The 24,504-nt window shown below is 38.9% G+C and overlaps 1 protein-coding gene across 1 annotated transcript in view; it reads left to right on the top strand.

Annotated features, from left to right (window-relative positions):
- The window catches only part of LOC129248797 (protein Wnt-10b), a 167,697-nt gene that overhangs the window by 58,770 nt on the left and 84,423 nt on the right, over nt 1–24,504 (top strand). The gene's annotated exons all lie outside the window — the stretch shown is intronic.

The following is a 24,504-nucleotide window of genomic DNA, read 5'->3' as shown; positions in this document are numbered from 1 at the left end:
GTTAAATATTTTTAGGCCAAGCTTCCATTCTTGGAACTTTTTTTAGTACAACGTGATGACCAATTTTGTCGAAAGCTTTAGTCAAATCGATGGAAAGAGTAGGAGTGTCGTTTCTCGAGGGATATATTTTTCGAGATGTGGTGATCGAGGAAGAGTGCCAGTGCTTATACCGGGCTTGAAAGAAGGTTGAAATGGAGAATTTTTTTGTTTTTCAAAAACCACATTAGCCTTGCCGATATTATCTTTTCCATAGTCTTACTTACACACGAAATTAGGGAAATCGACCTATAGTGAGCAATTGAACCAGGATCTGTATTAGGTTTTGCTAGTAGAACAACAAAGGGTGTTTTAAATCTGTGTGGAATAATTATAGAACTTAAGACAGCGTTGTAAAATTTAATCAAACGTTCTTTGAACATCACAGGAGTGAAGCGTAGCATTTGGTAATTTATGTCATCAAGTCCTGGTGTGGTGCCTTTCACAGTTTTAAGGACTGATTCTAGTTCATTGAATGTAATAGCATTTTCAAGGTGAACGACCAAACTGTCTATGCAGTCGGCAGGGCGAGCATACGAAGTATTTTTAAATTGGTAAATTAATTGTGAAGGAAAGTTCGATGTGAGCGATGCCTCGAAAATGTACCTACCGAATTCGATGGAGATGTCCGTTGGGTCGTAAGAACCGGACTATTGAAAGTTCTTGACTTAAGGATTTTCGGTGAATATGCGTTTTTATACTTTTCCAAATGCTTCCGTTGAAGTTTATTGTGAATTCTTCAAAACTCTTACGTTTAGCAAGTCGTTTTTCTTTGTTGAACCTGGCATTACGTTTTTTATAATGTTATAAGAGTGGAAGTACAGAGTGACTTTTTGCATGTTCTCCACGCAGAAACTTTTTCGGTTCGCAGAGCGTTGAGAGCGGGTGTCCACCAAGAGACTTTCCTCGAAGCTATACTGCTTCGCGTAAGAATTTTTGAATCGTTATTGATATTTTTGACGTCAAGTGCCCGTAGGCACTTCGTAACCAAAATTCTTGATACTTATTCCAGTTAGCCTTTGAGGTGTTGTATTTTTTTAATATAGTTTTGTTGAAGCAAGGGGAGTTTGTGGGGGATAGTGTGAAAGAGCATATTATCTGTTGTGCCGATCACCTAAGATGAGCCATGAGGCGAGCGGATGTAATTGCGGGGAACATAATGTTAGGTATATATGCTTAAAGGTTTTGTCTATAGAAAAGTGAGTTGGGCTATTTTTGTTTAGAATTGCTAAATTGGAATTAAGTATGAAGTCTTTGACTATAGTGCCAGTGCTATTGGCCATTAGTGAGCCCCATAGTGGACTCCAGTCATTTAAATTTCCACAGAGAAAAGCAGGGGGGGGGGGGGGGGGTAATGTTAGATAATAATTGAATTAAGTCTACGGTCTTTGATCAAAGTTTCTAATTATATGTAGTTGCTAAAATATCCCTTCATTTCCCATTGAAGCGTATTGAGAATCATTGACATTATTTAATTTGTTGCCTAGATTTGAATATACACATTTCAAGTGCTCTTAAGAGATGGTTGTTAGAGAATGTTTTTTGTTGGATTGACGTTAGATGAAAGAGATATGGCGTTTTTTGAAGGGCATGTAGCAGCAATGTTGTGCTCGTTATTGAGTGAAGAGAAGTTGGGTGTTGATTTGGAATAAGAGTTACGTATCGAAAGAGATTGCGGAGTTACCGTGTGTGTAGTATCTATTTGTGAGTAGGGAAAGAAGGAGAGTTGTATGAAGTAATGAATGAAGCGAAGAGTCCTTGCAGATATGTTGGGTTGTAGTTATTATTGGTATTTTGGATCAAATCGTATGATTTATTGGGTCCGTTAGAGTGAGAGTTGTGATTGGATTGAGACGAGATGGGTCGTTGGAGTTATTTGAACAGTTAAAAAGAGAGATGAAGTTTGAGTTGAGTGGAGCTCGCAACAGATGCTTAAGATTGTTTTGAGTTAACGTGTGTGGGACTATGGATTTTGTACAGACGATTAGCTTTTTTATAATTACATTTGTTATGTGTTTTAATTTTGAGTGTTTCTTTTTGTTGCAAATATAAGCGGCAGTGTTTGTAAGAAGCTGAATGAGAGCCTAGACAATTTGCGCACATGGTACGTTGGCATAATTCGGGATTGTGTGGGGCATATTACAATTCTCACAAGTGGGGATGTTGTTGCATTTTTGATAGTGTATCCGAGCAGTTGGCAATTTCTGCATCGCATTGGTGTTGGGAAATATTCTCCACTCTTACTGAGTACCACGCGATATCAATGCCAAGTAAGACCTTGTAACGTTAAAACAAATCAGCCTGTTGGGATTTTTGCGTTTCTAGCACGAAAAAGTTCCTCATAAAACCATCTACCGTTCGGAAGCAGCATAAAACTTTAAACCAATCCACTTGTGAAACAACATCATGATGCACTCTGCAAATTGGAGGAGGAGCTTGGCCAAACTCCTAATAAAGGGTAAAGATATATCAGGGGGACTATCGTCGGTACGTTGATCTCTGCGTGGTGATTGAATGGCCACCAATTCTGCCGCTCTGCTGATGGATGGCTGGCCAATCCCCATATGGAGCTTCCCACTTAGTTCGTGATGGGCCCATGAGATGGGTAAGGCACGGCGACCAACATGATAAGGAACTAAATACTAACTCCAAATTAGAAAATAAATTAAGACCGCTTCATTGCAATAAGAACTGTTGCCGGCATAGCTGTCAAAAAGCTAGTAGATGCTATCAAAATTTTCGACTTTGCTAACGTAGACGTCAAACTAATTTAGGAAAAATATGGTATCACCTTCATTTTGGTATCACCTTTTAGGTGCAAAATCAATTCTTTTGCTCCTTCATATTCTTCTTTCTCAAGGTGTACCTACATCAAAGTTCAGTAAGACTCACTGTGTGAAAATTTGACAATGTGACAATCGATATCAACGTTGAATTTTGAATTTGTCACATACCGAACATGTGTATATATTTATATACATACATATATATATACATATTAGTTTGTGGGAAAAAGAAGTCCATTATTTTCTCGATAGATGGCTATAGATAGTGATCGATATCTCATAAAGTATCGATCAGACAATTTAAAGTTATAAAGGTGACATTTCACGCCAAAAAAACTCTTTTGCTCTTTTTTGTTGTTTCATTCAATTGTGAGTTACAGGGTGTTAACTATGAAAGACAATAAAGAGAAGATTCGGTACATTTTACAGTTTTACTTCGATAAAGGCGAAAATTCAAGCCAGGCCGCTGAAATTGTGAATGGTATGTATAGTGCCGATACTATAACAGCTAATTACGTGCAATTTTAGTTTTGACGATTTTGTGCAGTCATTTCTCAAGTAAAAAAAAAATGCCGATAAAACCGACAAAAAATAATCGAAGTTGGCCGACATGTTAGTAGTCGAAGCATCGCCAGAGAGCCCATTAACTGTTTTTAAACTAACTATTTGTGCAAAATTTTTGGAAAAAAAATTGGATTTCTTTTTTATAACCAAGTAATTTCTCTTCTTTTTGGTTGTTTTATATTATTCCAATTGGTGACGTCAGTCGGTGATCAAAATCGCGATTGCCACAGTAAAATAAATACGTAAAATGTTTGCATAATTTTGTTAAGTCTTTTATATAAAGTATTACATTATTATTGGAGTTATGCATTTTAATATTTAAGACGTTATAGTGGCCCAAACAAAATATAAAAAAGATTTGCTTACACTCTTTTCGAAGACATTTGGCTTAAAAATGTCATTTGTTTACTTTGCTTGAATACTTACACTGCCGCTTGCTGTCTCCTCTATACACAAAATAAAGTATCAAACGTTATAAGTTTTGAAAGTTGATATTTTTAAGTAAACTTACTTGTTCTAACGATATGTGAAAATTTAAAATTCTAGACAGTTTTTCAATTTTAACGAACTGTCAATATTCGCTCAATTTTTTATTTATTTGCAGATGTGAAATGCAAGCCTGGCCGCTGAAATTGTGAATAGTATTTATAATGCCGATACTGTAACAGATAATTACGTGCAATTTTGGTTTCGACGATTTCGTGCAGGCATTTCTGAAGTTAAAGAAAATGTCGATACATCCGACAAAAAATAATTGAAGTTAATAATAAATAATATAATTATTCCATTTATAAAAAGGAGCACTGGCTGATGTAAAATTAACAGATAGTTAGCTTAAGGGTCTTACATGTAGAAGGTAGACTAGAAAACTTAATAAATTAAGACTATGGTAAAAATATAGTAGCTATGTAAGGGGAGAAAACATGAAATCAAATTTTTCAATCCTGATTTATCAAGAAATTCTAACATTTTTGATATGTACAATATATTTTCTGATTTGTTCAAAATGTGGGCAGTCGTCGAGCAGACCGTTAAAGACGACAGTTGCTCGCTCAATTTTAAATGTCAAGCAAATTTTGCTGGCATTATGTTGCTGACATATTGCGTGGTGTTTTCACGGCATGAACTGAGTACTATTTTGCCGTGAAATACATATGAAATTCCACACATACATATCGCACCCTAAATACAAAAGGGTCACAACTCAAAATTTTCCACACTCGAGCTTGACTTGTTTACAGTAGCACAGAAAACAAACTATGTGACATATCACGCTGAAATTTGCCATGTAAGCTTATAACAGTCCTACCAAAAAACAAAAAATTTATTTTTGCCATATGTCATCCGCGGACCGTTTTATTGATAACGTCTCATTCATATTTGAGCATAAGGAACATTTTGAGTTGTGACCCTTTTGTATTTAGGGTGCGATATGTGTTTCACGGTAAGGGAAATTGACAGCCATTTCACGTGAACATGAACTTAGTATGTAATATCTTTTCCCTTTTAAAACTGCTTTAACTCTTTCGCTACGGCTTTCGAGTAGGTAAGTTCTGCTACAAATTTTAACAGGTTAATGCAAAGAGACGTTTTAGAAGACCAACTATGTCAATATATTTCCACTGCGATAAAGCTTAGAGTGGGGCTCATGGGCACATATGTACCATCCGCATTTTTATATGGTACATGTATGTACCAGCACCGCCTATCATAAATCGAAACCAAATTTATGAAGTCAAACAAATTCTTTATTATTTTTAATTATAAAGGGTGGTTAAATTTCAAGGGCGGTTGTTGAATGTCAATTTTTTTTCTGCATTTCATTTGACATTTTTTAATTTCAGACTAACTCAATTTGAACCATGGAAAGGTACATAATCGAGCAACGCGTTAAGGTTATTCAGGCTTATTATGAAAACGAGCGTTCAAATCTAAATGCATATCGCGCACTTTGTGAAGAAAATCATCTTCAGTGACGAGACACATTTTCACCTCAGTGGATTCGTTAATAAGCAGAATTGCCGCATTTGGGCGAATGATAATCCAAGAGCGATTTCCGAAAAGCCAATGCACCCACAAAGAGTGACTGTTTGGTGCGGTTTATGGGCCGGCGGAATCATTGGGCCGTAATTTTTCCAAAATTAGGCCGGTCAGGCAGTTACTGTGAATAGTGTTCGCTAACGTGAGATGATAACGATCTTTTTATGGCCCGAATTGGAAGATATGGATGTGGACGATATGTGATTTCAACAGGACGGTGCCACTTGTCACACAGCTAACGAAACAATGGCTCTTTTGCGCGAAAAATTTGATCGCCGAATAATCTCCCGTCGCGGCGATGTCAATTGGCCGCCAAGATCATGTGATTTGACTCTGTCGGATTTCTTTCTTTGGGGTTATTTGAAAGAAAAGGTGTACGTCGATAAGCCAGCAACAATTCAAGAGCTAAAGGATGAGATAATTCGGCACAGTAACGGCATAGAACTTCAATTATGCCTCAGCGTCATCGAAAATTTGAGCCGTCGGATGGAGGTTTGCCGCCGAGGCCGCGGCGGCTATTTGACCGATATTTTGCTCCATACATAATTGAGCCATGCCACTATTATCATAGTCAAGAGAAATGGCAATAATTTCTTAAAAAATTGTATTGTATTAAAAATCAACACCGGCCCTTAAAACTTAACCGCTTATTTTCGGATGAAAAAATTAGAACTTTGATGGACCCGATGGTTTTTTTTTAATTATTGGAGAGATTTGCGCAAGAGCACCCTCTTATTTTCCAAACGCAATTTCGGTGGAGGTTCTGTTATGGTTTGGGGTGCATTTAAATCGAAAGCAACTCTTGATATACAGTTTACATCATCGCGAATAAATAGTGGGGACTACAAAAACGTTTTGGAAAATAGTCTCCTTCCTTTTATTCAGAATAATCGGGAAGTGTCCTTCGTTTTTTAGCAAGACAAACCCATAAACCCATTAAAAAGTATTTGGGGTGTATTAGTCAGAAGAGGTCAACAATCGCCAATTTGACAACACCAACGAGCTTAAAACGGCAATTAAAGCAGAATGGGATTCTCTAGATGTAAATTTACTTAAAATGTTAGCAGAATCGATGAAAAAAAGGTTATTTTGTGTCGCTAAAACAAATGGTGCTTCCATAGAATACTAAAGTATTCTAGACGGCAGAAATTTTTTTTTTTTTTTTATCTAGTTTAATTTTAATTAAACAGTGTCTTATCATCTTGAAACGCCTGAAAATAAGTTCATGCTAAAGATTGTCTTTATGTATTAAATAAAGTTCTAAATTCTGTAATGAAACAGATAACTTTTGTTACTTTAATCGATGTGTAAAATTTTCATTTTCCTCTGAAATCTGTAAATTAAAATACTTTGAAAAATTAGTTGTGTGTCATGATTATGGTATACATTTGTACCAGCGGTATCGAAAGGGAGATATTTTTGCCCATTATACGTTTATAATTCTTTTCAGGTCTGAAATTATATCATAATTCCTAAAGGATTTTTTTCAATTTACCACAAGATAAAATTGTGTCCCAATCTTAAATTTTCTGCACTTTCGGCAAGAGTTTGTTTTAAAATACCTATATATTACCTACGTAAAAGTCGAGGACTAGAGGTAAATCTGGAAAAATCGGATCTGATACTTTTTAGTAGGAAATACAAAACACCTACTCTTCAACAAATATTCCTAGGAGGGAAACCACTTAGAGTAATAGAAAGGGCAAAATATCTAGGACTTATACTAGATAGGAAACTAAATTGGGGGCTCACAGTCGCAGACAGAGCACCTAAAGCTATGACCGCAATGTACTCCTGCGGAAGGCTTATTGGGAAGAAATGGGGATTGGAACCCAGAATGATACATTGGCTCTATACAGCAGTGGTTAAGCCAATTCTCTACTACGGTATTGTAATATGGTGGGATGCCCTTCAGAAGGGTGTGAACATCAAGAAACTTGACAAGGTGCAAAGACTAGCATCTGTTCTGATAACCGGCGTCTTGTCAGCCACCCCATCGAAAGCATTATATGCGACATTAAACCTCCTTTCGGTAGATCTGCAGGCAATATATAACGCACGCAGTGCGGCAATAAGGCTGAACACTCTAAGCAAGTGGTCAAACACGGATTATGGCCACGGTAAAATCCTGGCTAGCACTTTGGGGCTTCCCGGACTGGTGGACTATGCACTCCCGCCTATACTTGCCATTACTACCCTCAAGGGAAGAGTGGGAACGGGACGACGTGAGACAGGGCGAGTCCATCCATGTATACACAGATGGCTCAAAGCTCGAGGACAGGGTGGGCGGAGGTGTATATTCTGAACATCTGGGGATGTCCTTCAGTTTTCGGCTCCCCGACTACTGTAGTGTCTTTCAGGCTGAACTGATGGCAATAATAAAAGCCGCGACATTGATACAGTGTGATGCGATATCCGGAAATGATATCTACATTTTCACTGATAGCCAAGCGGCGATAAAATCCCTCACAAAACAGTCGACAACCTCCAAGGTAGCCATGAAATGCCGCACATCTCTTAACGAGACGGCTGAGTCATTTCACCTAAAGGTAACATGGGTTCCTGGCCATCGCGACATTGAGGGTAACTGTAGAGCCGATGAACTAGCAAGACTCAGCACTAAATTGTCTGACGAGCACATAGATAATGACATAGGGATACCCTTACAAATATGTAAGCTACACATCCTTGAAGAAATTGTAAAGAAAGCAAACGAAAGATGGCGAAATGAAGCAACCTGCAAAATCGCCCGTCAACTATGGCCGACTCTAAATGCTAAACGCCCAGAATCTCTGCTAAGCCAAAATAAACACAGTCTTAGCACATTGATCTCAGTCATAACGGGGCACTGCCTAATAGGTAGACACGCCCAAAGGATGGGTGTGCAAACACATGACTTCTGTAGAAGTTGTCTAGATGAAGATGAGGAAGAGATAATCTCGCACCTACTCTATCCAGACGCAGGTTTACTATTCTGGGTAGACAATTTTTTAATGAGTTAGAAGAGCTCAGTTCTATAGAAATCAGAGATATTTTAAAATTTTTGAAAAACACACACTGGTTTTAGGAGAGATAGGGACAAGCTCCCCACGAGGCATCACAATGGGCTATGAGCCTGAGTGTGTTTCACAGGACAATCGCTTCAACCTAACCTAACCTACCTTACGTTTATAATTCCATCTGTAAAGCGTGGTTCCTTGCTTAAATGTGGATATGAAATTGCATCGATCTAAATTAGTGTTAGGTTATCATTAAATTTAAATCCGACCATCTGACATTTTCATGTTAAATTTACATTCATCGCTAAAAATAACTCTTTTCCAGTAACGATTTCCTTTATTTAAGTACTGTTTTACGAAGCTGAGCCGACGCTTCCGATTTATGCTGTTTTCTTCTAACTGTTTGGCATCTAAATCCGATTTTCGAACGTAATTTCACACTGTTTGAGTAGTAACACTAATCTCGATTCCCGATTGTCAAATGGCAGCAAATTTTACAGCACTTATAGTAAAATGATTAAAAATTTAGCGTCGAATAAAAGATTGCATTCGTCAATTAAATAGCGACCAGTTCTGATTCCTTACTTTTTTATTGATTCGCCGGTATTTTTATATACCATTACTATTTATTGAATAATAGAAACACTTCGTTTTACTGGTTTAGCATTTTTTATCAATAAATCGCGATACTTTTGGATGTTTATGATTGAATTTTTCATTTCATTGGACAATTCAGTCGATTTACGTCCCATGATTAAAATTACAAAAAAATCGTTCTATATTACTTGCTAATTGAAAGCAAACGTGTATGAATATAAATTTTGCTCCTCCTCCTCATAAAAAACAGCTACTGTCGGAATGAGCTTAAAACTGTAGGCCCTCCATTTGTGGAACAACATCAAGACGCACACCACAAGTAGGAGGAGGAGGTCGACGAGGTCTTAATACTGCGAAGACATCTTTACATGCATATCTTCTACTCATATATGAACGAGACGTTATCAATAAAACGGTCCGCGGATGACATATGGCAAAAATAAATTTTTTGTTTTTTGGTAGGACTGTTATAAGCTTACATGGCAAATTTCAGCGTGATATGTCACATAGTTTGTTTTCTGTGCTACTGTAAACAAGTCAAGCTCGAGTGTGTTCTTTGAATTTAACGATGGAAATTCAAGTTGAACAAAGAATTTGTTTGAAATTTTGTTATTCCAACAAAATTTCGGCTTCAGACGCCTTAAAAATGTTGCAGACAACCTCTGGGGTTGCAGACAACCTATGGGCACGTGCACGTGTTTTCCAGTGGAACAAATCGTTCAAAGAGGGCCGTACATCAACCCAAAAAACCACGCCAAAGTCGCTCAAAAATTAAGGAACATTCGTCTTAGAAGGAAGGAATTGTGGGACAACAAGTCATGGTTCTTGCATCACGATAATGCACCAGCTCACACATCACGTCTTGTTCGCGATTATTTGAACAAAAATAATGTTAATATCGTTCCCCAAGCACCGTATTCGCCTGATATGGCTCCATGTGACTTTTTCCTGTTTCCCAAGCTCAAGTTGCCGCTCCGTGGAAAACATTTTGAGACAATTGAAGTCATAAAAGAGAATTCGAAGAACACACTCGAGCTTGACTTGTTTACAGTAGCACAGAAAACAAACTATGTGACATATCACGATGAAATTTGCCATGTAAGCTTATAATAGTCCTACCAAAAAACAAAAAATTTATTTTTGCCATATGTCATCCGCGGACCGTTTTATTGATAACGTCTCGTTCATATTTGAGCAGAAGGTATATGCCAAACATTCAAGATGTACCAAATAATGGCAAACTAGCAATAAATTCTAAATAATAAGAAATATTTCGATGTTCACTGCTGGTCATAGGTGATGTCTTCAATTTTAGATTTGGAAGTTTGGTCATCGTCGAGGAAAATTGGTATATGGACGGCTCAGGCGCGTGAGGTGGATGCAGAGGGAGCGCTTTATGAATGAAAGTACTGGACACTTGCAATATGAACTTGCACTCATTTTGAAGTTTGCTCTTGTTGCTATACATCGCGATCGTGACTTAAATAATCATGGCCGCTTCGTCTGCGCCTTTGAATGTATTTTGTTTTTTTATTGGCTTAGCATTTTAGATTTGGATGACATACGCACATATAAAATAAATTACTAATTAGAATACTACTGATTTTATTAATATGAAATTGAAAATTATCTTTAATTTGATATAAATCAAACGCATATATTTTACATGCCATAGAGTTCTGTTACATATAAAGTGTGTCCCATAATTATAAGATCACCATAACATTGCAAGTTTTGACCTTCCATTTTCAATTAATTTATTGTTAAACCGCGCTTTCTTCATCTTCACCGTCAAGTCATGTCAAATTCGTTTTCATCCATGTTTTCCTTGCCGGTTTTTATCGCGTCCAATCTGTTTCCTCTTGTGTGGGCTTCACAAGGTATCATTTTTTCGTTAGCGCGCCTCGCTAGCATAGATATAATATTACCATTATTTTAAAGCGTATACGAGTATATCTTCTGAATTTTTCTATAGTTATGCCAACGAGTCAACGGACCGAGAAGGCCCGTGTAGCACATGTACCTAGCGGAGTAGAAAAATACGTATATTATTAAAATCTTTAATGTCTGGATAATCGCTCAGCCGATCAAGCCAAATAAGATATCAAATTAAAGGTAATTCAAATTTTCTCTATATTTATAAAGATAGCAGAAACTGGTTTTGTTTTTGGTAAAAATTTGAATATTTATGTTTCATAAATTATAAAAAATAATAAAATACAATAAATAGATTGCATATATTGCAAATATTATATATTACATATACATTAAAATATGAATGAATAGGTAAAATGTCTAAACTTATAAAAATATAAAAATTCAACGCCGAAATTAGTTTTTAATCCGAGTTAAGAGCTAAAAAGTACGCGGATTACCTTAATTTGTGCACAGTGAATCTTCTTATTATATAGAATCTCTTTTGCCAACATGTGCTACTTTGGACTAAGTAGGCAATTGTGTAGTAAAGTCCTCTCTCGACGAACTAAACTAACACTCTACAAGGCTCCCACCATGCCCGTCCTAACCTATGGCGCAGAAGCATGGACGATGACAACATCCGATGAAGCGACGCTTGGAGTGTTTGAGAGAAAGATTCTGCGGAAGATTTTTGGACTTTTGCACGTTGGCAACGGCGAATATCGCAGGGGATGGAACGAAGAGCTGTATGAGCTTTACGACGACATAGACATAGCGCACCGAATAAATATCCAACGGCTGCGTTGGCTGGGTCATGTCGTCAGAATGGATACAAGCGCTCCGGCTTTGAAAGTATTCGATGCGGTATCATTGGTGTGTCCAATTGGCGCCCGTTAGCAGGAGAAAGAAGCGACTGGCGTGCTTTGTTAAACTCGGCCAAAATCGCGTAAGCAGTTATCGCGACAATTAAGAAGAAGAAGAAGAATCTTCTTATTAAAACCAACTGAATATTTCAAATATTTTGCAATAGCTTTCTTGGCAGCAAACTCTGCAATTGTACAGATGAATATCGCAGAATTTCCATCTTTCGAAAATATCGTTATTTGGAAGCGTGTTATTGTCTGATTTCCATAAGTTGTGCGGGCTAACAACAACACGGGTACTAGCTGAAATTGATTAAACGGTTACTGAGTTACATATATTTCATCAGTAATTACAGCGCTCATTTTGTGTTGTAGAATTTAGGTTAGGTTGATATGGTTGCCCAGGGAATGGGCACACTTGGACGAAGAAAGATTCGTCCTTTGTGATGCCATTATGGAGGGGTGAGGCGGGAGAGAAAGACCGATGGGATACAGGGAGAGGGCGAGGAGAGGTGGTGCTAGGATGGTTAGAAGCGTGCGGATTACGAACGATGACTATGTTTGCGTCGACCGCTTTATGCTGCTGATGAAATTCATCAGATTTTTAATGTCAGCGCCAGCTATATCAGCAGGCGTGGCAAAGAAGTAGGAGCCAAGATGCCTAGATCTTAGCTCCGCCAGAGTAGGGAAGCTAAGGAGAAGGTGCTGAGATGATTCTACTTCATCCTCCATACATCCAGCGCAAAAGGGACTCGAGGTGATTCCAAGTCTCACAGCATGCATTCCTCGCGCATTGTGTCCTGTGAGAGAATCCACGAGATTAGAGAGCTGATATTTTGTTAGCCTCAGAAGCTCGCCCGAGCGCCTCCGGTCCACACGTGGCCAGAAGGATTTCGCAACCTTACACGTTTGTGTACTTGCCCAGCGCTCGATGAGTTGGTGCGATGCCCATCTTTCCAGAAGCAGACCACAGCTAGTCAGGGGGATCCCAATTCTCTCCCTTCGCGGGGAAATCACCTCGCATGTCCCTTGTCTGGCCAGCTCATCTGCCTCACAGTTTCCAGCAATGTCGCTGTGACCAGGAACACAGATGAGGCTGATGTTAAAAAATTCGGACGCAGTCGAAAGCGAGGTCAAGCATTCCTTGACCAATTCCGAATGCACCGTCATAGGCCCGAGGGCCCTTATTGCCGCTTGGCTGTCGGAGTAAATATTTACTTTCTTGACCGTTAATACGCATTTGAGCAGCCAATCGGCTGCCTATTTGATTGCGGCTACCTCCTTGATTGCGGCTACCTCTGCCTGGAGCACACTGCAGTGGTCCGGTAGCCTGAATTTGAGTCTGATGGGGAGCTCCTCGCAAAATACTCCTCCGCCAACCTTTCCTTCCAACTTCGATCCATCCGTGAACAAGTTCACCAGGCCCTGCCCCCAAGTGTAGCCCTCCGTCCACTCTTCCTTTGACGGAATATAAGTGGAGAAGGTTCCGGTTGGACTAAACGAGGGTATACACTGATCCGTTGACAGAGGGATGAACTCGAAGAATAGAAGAATAGAATTTACACGAAATTAATATGTTTGCCGGAAATGTACTTTATTTCTACATTTTTAACAAGTTGACTCAAATAGTTAGTTACTTAAGTATCGCAGTTTTTGCATTTTCCAAAAGAACCGTTATATGGAAGTGGTGTAGTTTTGTTCCGATTTCAGCCTCTTCCATTTCCAACCTAGTCTGGGCAAAGTGTAACAAATGCATCAAGTTTCATTGCGAAATCTCATTTAATTTCAGAGATAACGGTTTCTGACCATTGCTCCATACAAGTAGAACTACTGCGCGATGATTTCACTGGTTCGCACCAACCCATTCGGCATAAATAATATACAATACAAGTTTCACTTTACATAACTACAATTGTGTAACAATATAACAGCAATTTAACTATTTTTACATATTTATTGTTTTCTAGCATTTATTAGGTCACTTGGACGAGTTCTCTTTAGGCGTCTTTGTTTTCCCCCTTTCAAGAAGTTTGTTGATTTCTGCATTATTGTGTGTGTGTATTTTTTCAAAGTGCCTTCTTGTTATTTTTTTGATTTCTTCGTCTACTGTTGCTATATTAGAAGTCCTATGGATGTCATCATTTTTCGTGTACCTGTCAGACATGGTGAAAATTCGAAGAATCTTCTATTGTTGTCGTTGAATTTTTACTACATGAGACTTTTTAGCCATTCCCCACACTTGAAGTCCATATAAACAGATTGGTTTAATCATAGTTTTGTACACTAACAGTTTGTTCTGTATAGTAAGTCTGGATTTTGTGCTGACTAACCATTGAAGTTGCCGAAGTTTTTCTCTTATTTGTATGACCTTTTCCTTTGTGTGGTGACTCCAATTTAATTTCGAATCCAAGTGAATTCCTAGTCATTTAGTAACTGGTTTTATTGTAATTGCTTTGCAATATATATATATGTATTTAAATATATTCCTTTCGAGATATTCGATTTCAAAGATTATTTTAGTTAGTTCAAGCCGGATGGTTCCATATGTAGAACTCCACGCAAGTTATGGCGATCAGCAACTTGCGTGGAGTTCTACACTTGGGAGTGGTCAGGACGATTCTTCTACATAAGTTTCAAGCTGCTCACAACTTCCGGGATTAGTCCAAGTATCCTCTGGGCAGCTTCCGAACAGCTGTTCCAGAGCGAGCTAACGTGAGTAGGCGAAGCATCCCAGGATAGCTGGTTGCCGGTAAAACTCGTAGACGTAGTTCATCAGAAGTCCGAAAATCCATATACTTTTTTTCTGAAATGTCAACAAAAACACAACTATGATGCCAACGAAGTATTGCCTGATTTGAGGAGGTACTGCTTTCGAAAGACATGGCTGCATTTTAAATACCTGGCCATCATTAGAGCTTTTCGCATACGCACTTATTTTTTAGTATAGGGTGGGCCATGTAAAATTTGCTTTTTGAATCGGATATAAAAACAAAAACTAATCAATATTTTTTCAAACTTTTATTTTTATTTTGAAGATTGAACATTGTCATTTATGAAGGAAAAATAATATCGTTCAAATGACTCCCACGACTGGCTTTACAGTAGGCCATTCGATCAACCCAATTTTTAAGCACATTTCCAATTTTATGAAGGGCAACTTCGATTTCGTGTTTTAAAGCATCAATCGTCTCTAGATGGTTCGCATAGCATTTGTCCTTAACGGCTCCCCACAAAAAATAGTCCAACGGGCTTAAATCACAGCTCCGAGGCGGCCAATTGATATCGGAATTCAAAAACGCTAGCCAAAAGTTCGAGTGTAACTTTGGAAGTGTGACAAGTTGCACCATACTGTTGAAACCAAATGTCATCCATGTCATTCTCTTCAATTTTTAGAAACAACTCGTAGAGCATGTCACGGTAACGCTCGCCATTTACTGTAACCGCGACTCCTCGCTCATTTTCGAAAAAAAATGGTCCGTTGATGCCGCCAGACCAAAAACCGCACCAAACAGTGACTCGTTGTGGATGCATTTGCTTCTCTACAGTAATGTGTGGGTTTTCTGAGCCCCAAATCCGACAATTTTGCTTATTGACGTAGCCACCGATGTGAAAATCAGAAAAGAAGAAGAAGACTCACCACTTTGGAAATAGGTTTTCAATATTTCCCAATTTTGTTCAAGCGTATAGCGTCCCATTTCGTAAATGTCAAACCGTTAAGTAAATTATGAACACATTTGACATGTTATTTGTGTTACCATTCTCCAAAAAATAGGTGGTTCAAAAAGCAAACGCTATATGGCCCACCCTGTAGTACCTGTTTTTCTGTAGACTCTGTAGATACGTTAGACTCGTAAGAACTTCTTATATTCGCTTGTATTCAACTGCTCTATTATGCTTTGATTTCAATTTGCTTTAGTTATTATTAGATACTAAAAAATAAAAAAAAAACACTTTATAACTTCTAGGCCCCAATAATTTTGTTGCTGTTAAAAATAGGGCTGAAATCAAAAGTCAGGCTCCCACATTTTTTACGCCCCATTTTCCATACTCTAAATTATATGAATTTTTAGTGGATTTCTGCTGTGGACTTAAATATACTACATATGTATATAGGTATTTAGGCTTCGACATAATTGAAACCAGCGATTTACTTGTGTATTGAACTTATACTCGTAGGTCTTTTAGCATGTGATTGTACGTACGAGTTCCGTTTCAAATAAATAACTTTTTTTATTTAATTTGTGTAAATCGTGAGCAAAGAAACGCATTCTACAAAAGTTTGTTCCAACTATCTACTTCCGTTATTTAACTCCGTTCTGTGGCATTTCTAAATGGTTTCTCACGGTTTGAAACAGCCGCTAATGCATATATATAAGAAGCGCGTAGCTCAAAAGAAGAACGAAAATGCATTTTAATTGGAATAAAAAAATTACAGCATGGTATTTTTACGATAGCGATAAAGAATTTAAGCTGATACCCATTTTGTTAACAGCTTCATAAGCCAGCTTTGCAGTAGGAAATCTCAACGCAATGCACAAATGTCAGTAAAACTGATAAAAGACATTGTGCTGCAATAAAAATGTCTCAGCATTCATTTAGTCGAAACTGTTTGCAACCAATCCAGCAATTTCACAAAAATACACTCTTAAAATCATTGCACAGTGTGCGAACGAAAACGAAATAGCTTATGAAATTTTGCCATATAAGAGATAAACCTACATCCTTATAACTTATGCACAATGTAAAAATGAATTAAGTTTGTATTGCCAACTACCGACCCATTACATATATACATACAACATTGATATAAATGTACACGAAAAAGCAATTTTTTTCGTAGTTCTTAATTTTCATAACGATCGCTATTTTTCCGCACGTATTTAATATGGATGGGCTACTGTATGTCGCATGCGCCGTTCCCTTTCAGTTGGCCAATGCTATTGGTATTTCGACTTCCATTCTGGTTCACTGAGTCACCTTTGGTCATGACCATTCATACCTTATGAGAATATTTTATACCCATACATATCTACAAACACACACATAAACATGTGCTTACGTATATGAGGATGATAGTGGATACTTCGCATTCTAAAATCCACTTAAGCCAAAGAGGCTAATAACTGATTGCGTATAAATTAACCGATAGTGTTTCGCAACGCATCGCTGTTGCAGAATGAACCGATACCTTATCAATATCAACTGGATGAGTTTAGATAAGCTTGTACACTTTACGAGCAATCGAAAGTGTAGCATTGCGACTAAAGTGGACGTGAAATCCTTTACTGATAAAAGCAACCATAATGGCAGAGCAAATACCTGAAATACTCACGGAATGCTTATGAATTGTATTGAATTCTCACTACTGGATTTTGGCCAAAGAGTGTTCCAACTTATTTTAAATATTAAAAGGGCGGCAGGTGATTAGGTTTAGCAAAATCAATTCATATTAATTGTTAGAATCTTTGGCCTCCTGGTTTCGTTCTACGGAGCGGACAATCCGCACAATGTTTCATTCCATAACGAATAATAATAATACAAAAGTCTCTTGGCGTGGTATGCCTGATATGCAAATCATTTATTTTGGTGCTTGGCCAAGGGGAAGTTACAGAAAGAACTCATCAGCTGAACCAAAATTTAGAGATCTACCATCGTTAATCATTTATTGTAAGAAGATAATACCATTTTCTTTATCCGATGTATCAAAATTGCTGATATGAAAGTTAAAATCTTGTATAACTATCGAAGTCGTTCAGTAAGGTCGTGATTTGTTTTACATGGAAAAAGTGGATTAAAATACCTTGATATTCGATATGATCTATGATATGCTCCGAAATTTATGAACAACTCAACACTTTATACAAGTAACTATTCGACTGCTACTAGCTAAATTGTATTAGTTACTAACGTTACTGTATGGTTGTGAGTTAAATTGTCATTGTGATTGTGTGTGCCGTAGTAAACTTAATGTTTTGTATAATAACATTACAAGATAATTTTACTGTAAAAAACGTTATGACCGCATTTCTGTTTTTGCGAAAAAATTGCTTTCGTATCTTTTGACGATTTGCTTATGTTTAAATGTTTAGTGTTACTCCAGAAGATCCCAGAACCTAGATACCTCAAAGATCGACTTAAGCTTTTTAAAATCTTGCCGTTCGTTAAACTTAGCCCCGATGATATACAGTTGTTTGATGACTGAACGTAAATACTTAGTGTTCTCTGTCCGTCTTCGAAATAACTTACTCCAAAAAATTACACGTATATAAAAGAGAGCTCACCATTCAAGCATAAATTGCTTCGTTACCCTGCCGAATATTGCTGAATGTACTCAAATGATTTCTCCTTATTTCAATATATTCCAACCAATCTCTACTCCTACTACTATTTCTATCTTACTTCCCTTTTTTAACACCTTCCCCAACTTCAACTTGTTTACCACAAGCTATTTTATTTATTTATTTTTGATTTTATTGTTAATCCTATTATGTATGTACGATGTAATTATGTCAGTTATTCTTAAGGACAATCATTATAAAAATAATCCATGGTTGTATGTTTGACTTTAATAATATATTAAATAAATAAAATTTGGATAAAACATGTTCGTGTTGGGTTTTCCTAGTACAGGGTGGGCCATATAGCGTTTGCTTTTCGACCCACCTATTTTTTTGAGAATGGTAACACAAATGACATGTCAAATGTGTTCATAATTTACTTCAAGGTTTGACATTTACGAAATGAGACGCTATACGCTTGAACAAAATTGGGAAATATTGAAAACCTATTTCCAAAGTGGTGAGTCTTCTTCTTCTTTTCTGATGAAGCTCATTTGCACATCGGTGACTACGTCAATAAGCAAAATTGTCGGATTTGGGGCTCAGAAAATCCACACGTTACTGTAGAGAAGCAAATGCATCCACAACGAGTCACTGTTTGGTGCGGTGGCATCATCGGGCCATTTTTTTTTTCGAAAATGAGCGAGGAGCCGCGGTTACAGTAAATGGCGAGCGTTACCGTGACATGCTCTACGAGTTGTCTCCAAAAATTGAAGAGAATGACATGGACGACATTTGGTTTCAACAGGACTTGTCACACTGCCAAAGTTACACTCGAACTTTTGGCTACCATTTTTGAATTCCGATATCAATTGGACCCCTCTGAGCTGTGATTTAAGCCCGTTGGACTATTTTTTGTGGGGAGCCGTTAAGGACAAATGCTATGTGAACCATCCAGAGACGATTGATGCTTTAGGCCTTCCTCTTCCTCTGCTACCACCAGCTGGTACCGCATCGAATATTTTCAAAGCCGGGGCGTTTGTATCCATTCGGACGACATGATCCAGCCAACGTAGCCGCTGGATCTTTATTCGCTGTGCTATGTCTATGTCGTCGTAAAGCTCATACAGCTCATCATTCCATCGTCTACGATATTCGCCGTTGCCAACGTGCAAAGTTCCAAAAATCTTACGCAGAATCTTTCTCTCGAACACTCCAAGTGTCGCTTCATCGGATGTTGTCATCGTCCAACCTTCTGCGCCATACGTTAGGACGGGCATGATGAGAGTCTTGTAGAGTGTTAGTTTTGTTCGTCCAGAGAGGACTTTACTGCTCAGTTGCCTACTTAGTCCAAAGTAGCACTTGTTGGCAAGAGAGATTCTACGTTGGATTTCAAGGCTGACATTGTTATCGGTGTTAATACTGGTTCCTAAATAAACGAAGTCTTTTACAACCTCAAAATTAAAACTGTCAACAGTGACGTGGGTGCCGATACGCGAGTGCGCCGACTGTTTGTTTGAAGACAGGAGGTACTTCGTTTTGTCCTCGTTCACCACCAAACCCATTCGCTTTGCCTCTTTATCCAGTTTGGAGAAGGCAGAACTAACAGCGCGGTTGTTAAGGCCGATGATGTCAATATCATCGGCATACGCCAACAATTGTACGCTCTTATAAAATATGGTGCCTGAGCGATTAAGTTCTGCGGATCGTACGATGCTCTCCAACATCAGGTTAAAGAAGTGACACGACAAGGAGTCACCCTGTCTGAAACCTCGTTTGGTATCAAATGGCTCGGAGAGGTCCTTCCCAATTCTGACGGCGCGTATTTTCGTGTTGGTTGACGGTGTGCTTCACCCTTTCACACCATGCGCTCGCTAGAACCTTATAGGCGATATTTAGAAGACTAGTCCCGCGGTAATTGGCACAGATTGCAGGATCGTCCTTCTTATGGATTGGGCAGAGCACACTTAAATTCCAATCGGCAGGCATGCTTTCATCCGACCAAATTTTGCATAGAAGCTGGTGCATGCACCTTACCAGCTCCTCGCCGCCATGTTTGAATAGCTCAGCCGGCTTGTTGTTCTTTAGCCGTGATATTGCTATTCTCACCTCGTCATGGTCGGGTAACGGAACGACAATTCCGTCGTCAACGATTGGGGTATCGGGATCTTCACATTCTCTATGACATGCGCAGCTGTCACCGTTTAACAGGTTCGAGAAGTGTTCCCTCCATAATTTAAGATTGCTCTGTACGTCAGTCACCAGATCGCCGTCTTTGTTCTTACAGGACAACGCCCCGGTCTTAAAACCTTCTGTAAGCCGCCGAACTTTCTGGTAAAATTTTCGGGCGTTGTTCCTATTGGCCAGCATCTCAAGCTCCTCGCACTCACGTATTTCGGCCTCTCGTTTCTTCTGTCGGATAATACGTCTCTCTTCCTTTTTCAGCTCTCTGTAGCGATCCCACATGGCTCGCGTTGCGCCCGATCGCAGCGTGGCTCTATAGGCAGCATCCTTTCTTTCTGCGGCAGCATGACATTCCTCGTCGTACCAATTGTTTTTTCGGGCTCGCCGGAATCCGATTTCTTCTTCGGCGGCGGTACGTAGGGAACGAGAAATGCTGCTCCATTGCTCGCGCATGCCGGTTTGTTGGGCAGTGCCCTCCGAGTGAGAGTCGAGTGGCGAATCTTCTGGCTGTCTGTTGTGATTGCGGCATTTCGATGTTGAACACTCTTTGCGTAGGTAGATGTACGTTTTTTGCTGCACAGAGGCGGGTGCGCAGTTTGGCTGCAACAAGGTAATGATCCGAGTCGATGTTGGGTCCTCGCATCGTACGTACATCTAATACACTAGAAATGTGTCTTCCATCTATCACAACATGATCGATCTGGTTTCGCGTTTTTCGATCAGGAGACAGCCAGGTAGCTTAGTGTATCTTTTTATGCTGGAATCTGGTGCTACAGACTACCATGTTTCGGGCCCCAGCGAAGTCGATCAGCCTCTGTCCGTGGGACAAAAAATTCCGACTGTGGGACCAAAAATTCCCTCCTTGCCCACCCTGGCGTTGAAGTCGCCAAGCACGATTTTTATTTCGTGGCGAGGGCAGCGCTCATAGGAACGCTATATCCGCTACGTCTGTTAAGAATGCACTACCAAGAGTGCGAAGTTTCCTTCTGGCTAATCCTTCACACTTACATAGAAGCTGCCTGATTGTTTCCTCTTCTTCCGTATTGAGACAGATTCTAAAAAAAATCGGAGTATGGGAGTCCCAATCCTATGGCGTGGTTACCAATTAAACAATAACTAGTTAATACACCTATCCACGTCCGCTGTTCCATTTCGGCCATGTCTGTTTGCTTAGTTCGCATGTAGCCAGGTTTTGCATATTGTATTTAGCATATCTATTAGTAATTTACAAGTGGCTATGGGCATAGGTATCAACGTTTTATCCAATTGGATATCAAGAGTTGTAGCTACTCTAACAAGTTCATCTGCTTTGCAGTTTCCTGTAATATTCCTGTGACCTGGCACCCCGATAAGGTGTACTTTGTAAAACTGAGACACGTCATACATTCTATGATTGTTTTTGGCGAGTGTGTTCTAGATTCTAAATGAAGTAAAAGTCTGAGTTGTGTTTTCTGTGTTATTGTAAATTATTATTACGAATATAAGGAGAAACGTCAAAGAAAAACAAATAAAATGGAGATGGAAAAGAAAAGAGGTTTGTAGACATAATTCAAATAAAATTTGTATAAGATTAATTATGCCTTCATATTACAGAAAAAAGCGTGTGTCCATAGACACTTTTATAGGAACCAAAAACATTAAAATATTTCACCACACCTCTATGAAGAGAAACCTTTCAAATCAGTCTTGACAAGTGATTGTCAATTTTGTAGCTAATCTGCCATATGTGAACGGGTAGATTTATTTTATGGATTTATTGTTAATTACTGCATATGTGCTGCCATCCGGAAGAGAAACTTCACAGTTCACATTATGTATACGCTACCTCCGAAATTCGTGACGCGTTTCACATTTGCCCTAGCAACGCTCGCTCGTGCACCAGAATCGAAATAAGCTTGGCCAGGTACTCCAAATAGCTGTACGTTTACAATGGGAATTTCCCTACCAATAGAAGTGGATGGTGAGTTGAAGCTCGCCAGCCCAGTTGAAATTGTAGGTGTCTTCCTACAATTAGGACAATTAGCGCAAGTAATACCTGAAGCATTACATCCGTAGCAAGCGTATTTTGGTTTCAGGCTACTGCTTGTGCCATATTTGGAGAGTGATTCTCTTTTGCCTCTTCATTCTTCCTTTTAAAACATTCTACCATGTTATGGCCCTTCTTACGACAGAGCCCATAGTGCATCACACTGCTTGTGCTAGGATGAACGTCATTGTTAGTAATATGCTGTTTGCGTTCTTGCCAAAATAGCTCTGCTTGACGTGCTTCGCTCAACAATTTATCGAAATTTGAAATTTTATTACGGTTTACCCTATCACGGATTTGCACTTGCAACAGTCCAAACAAAATATTAATTTGATTAGCTTCGGCTGGCACATTATTCAGTTGAGGCAGAAGTGCGCCCATTTTCCGAATGAAAATGTCCGTTGTCTCATTATTTTGTTGTTTGTTTTCAAAACCTTCAACATACGGCACGATGGCTTCGGAGGAGAAAACGATTCACGAAACATGCGAATAACATCATTAAAATCTCGACTTTTGATTTTACCCCACACCATCCTCTAATACCATTGGCATTCCGCTAATTGCGTTCCCATTTCTTATCTTTTCTACCGCCTTAAATGCAGAAATTGCGGCAATGAATTCCTCAACTTTTATGGAACTACGCTCTCCATTAAAGCGTGAAGTACAGTTGCTAAACGTACCAGCTGTTGGATTCTCTAACTTTTAACGATTCAACCATTGTAATTTTCGTTTACAGTATTTGCCGTTTACGCGAACAATTTTGCTATTCACAAACTTATGTTAACTAACACTGTTTAGTATCTGTCTTCTTTTATTTATTCAAACGGATAGAGAGTGGCATCTTTCTTAAATAAAATATCAAAATGAACGAATAGTTGTATGTTTGAGTGTTTCTTCAATTATATTTGCACCAACTAAATAAAAGAAAATAATTATTTATTTGAAATTAATATTTGCTTGAATTGAATTGAATTTGAATTTGAAGAGGTCGAGCCAAGGAGCACCAGCAGATTTGGTGGCTCCTAAAACACTCAGGCTAAAAAGCCCATTATATTTAAAGCTCTGGAAAGGGGGTAGATAGTCAAGGAGGGAGGGAGAAAAGTATCAGAAAAAGAGATAGGAAAGAGTAGAGACAGAGATAGAGATAGTTAGTCCTGTGAGAATTTTCCAGATTCTTTGGCAAATCCGTAAATATCCTCCAGTTTTAGAGAACGAATATTACTCAATCCCATGACATCGAAACCCAATACTCGTAGTCGCGCTCTAGCAAAGGCAGGACACTCACAGAGAAAGTGCTCAGTGCTATCCGCCTCCTCCAAGCAGGATAAGCATACCGGGTCCTCGATGATTCCAATGATGGTCATATGCTGACCTCATGGGTTGTGTCCTGTAATGATGCCGACCATCAACCGAATGACATCAAATTTCCTTCCGAATGAAACTGTGGGTATCAGGTCATCTTTAGGTGCCAAAAACAGTGGATACTGCTCCGACAGCAACTTAAAGATTTCTCTGTGTCCCGAAGTTCCATCTTCGTGCCAGAAACCATATTTATGGAGTCTACACATTGCTCTTATTGCTTCCTGTTGTATCTTAAGATCCAGGGGGAGCAAATCAAACATAGCATTTAGGGCATCACCAGAGGTTGTACTCATGGCACCCGTGATGCATAAACATACACTTCTTTGCAGCCTGTATAGTTCCCGGATTGTGGACTTAACCATGCTCCGTCGCCACCAGACCACAGAAGCGTAAGTGATGATTGGTCTGATAAGTGCCGTATGGATATAGGACCACAGCAGGTTTCAGACCCCAAGTTTTGCCAAAGGCTCTACGGCATTACTGAAAAATCTTCAATGCACGATTCACCTTCAGTGAAACGTGTGTCTCCCAGGTCAGCTTCTTATTTTTATTTGCTTAATACTTCTTGTACATATCCACATGCGAGGTCTGTTAAAAAAATAAGATGTATTTTCAAATTTCGCGGGCCACGTACATTGGACTTTCGATTATTATTTTTTTATGTTCGTACACTCATCTGGAAGATATGTTCATGGTTTTAGCAATGTAGCAAGTTTAGTTTGTTTGTGGGGGCATAAATAAGACAAGTGTTTTGCGTGTTCGACGATTTTCTGCTTCTACAGTTTCCAAAACTTTCTTCTGCCGTTTGCCGCTCCACTTGGGTCATAGAAAACCTCACCCTTGCGCAAAACA

The sequence above is a fragment of the Anastrepha obliqua genome, chromosome 5 (assembly GCF_027943255.1).
Source record: "Anastrepha obliqua isolate idAnaObli1 chromosome 5, idAnaObli1_1.0, whole genome shotgun sequence".
Taxonomy (NCBI): domain Eukaryota; kingdom Metazoa; phylum Arthropoda; class Insecta; order Diptera; family Tephritidae; genus Anastrepha; species Anastrepha obliqua.
This window is presented reverse-complemented; position numbering and strand designations above follow the sequence as displayed.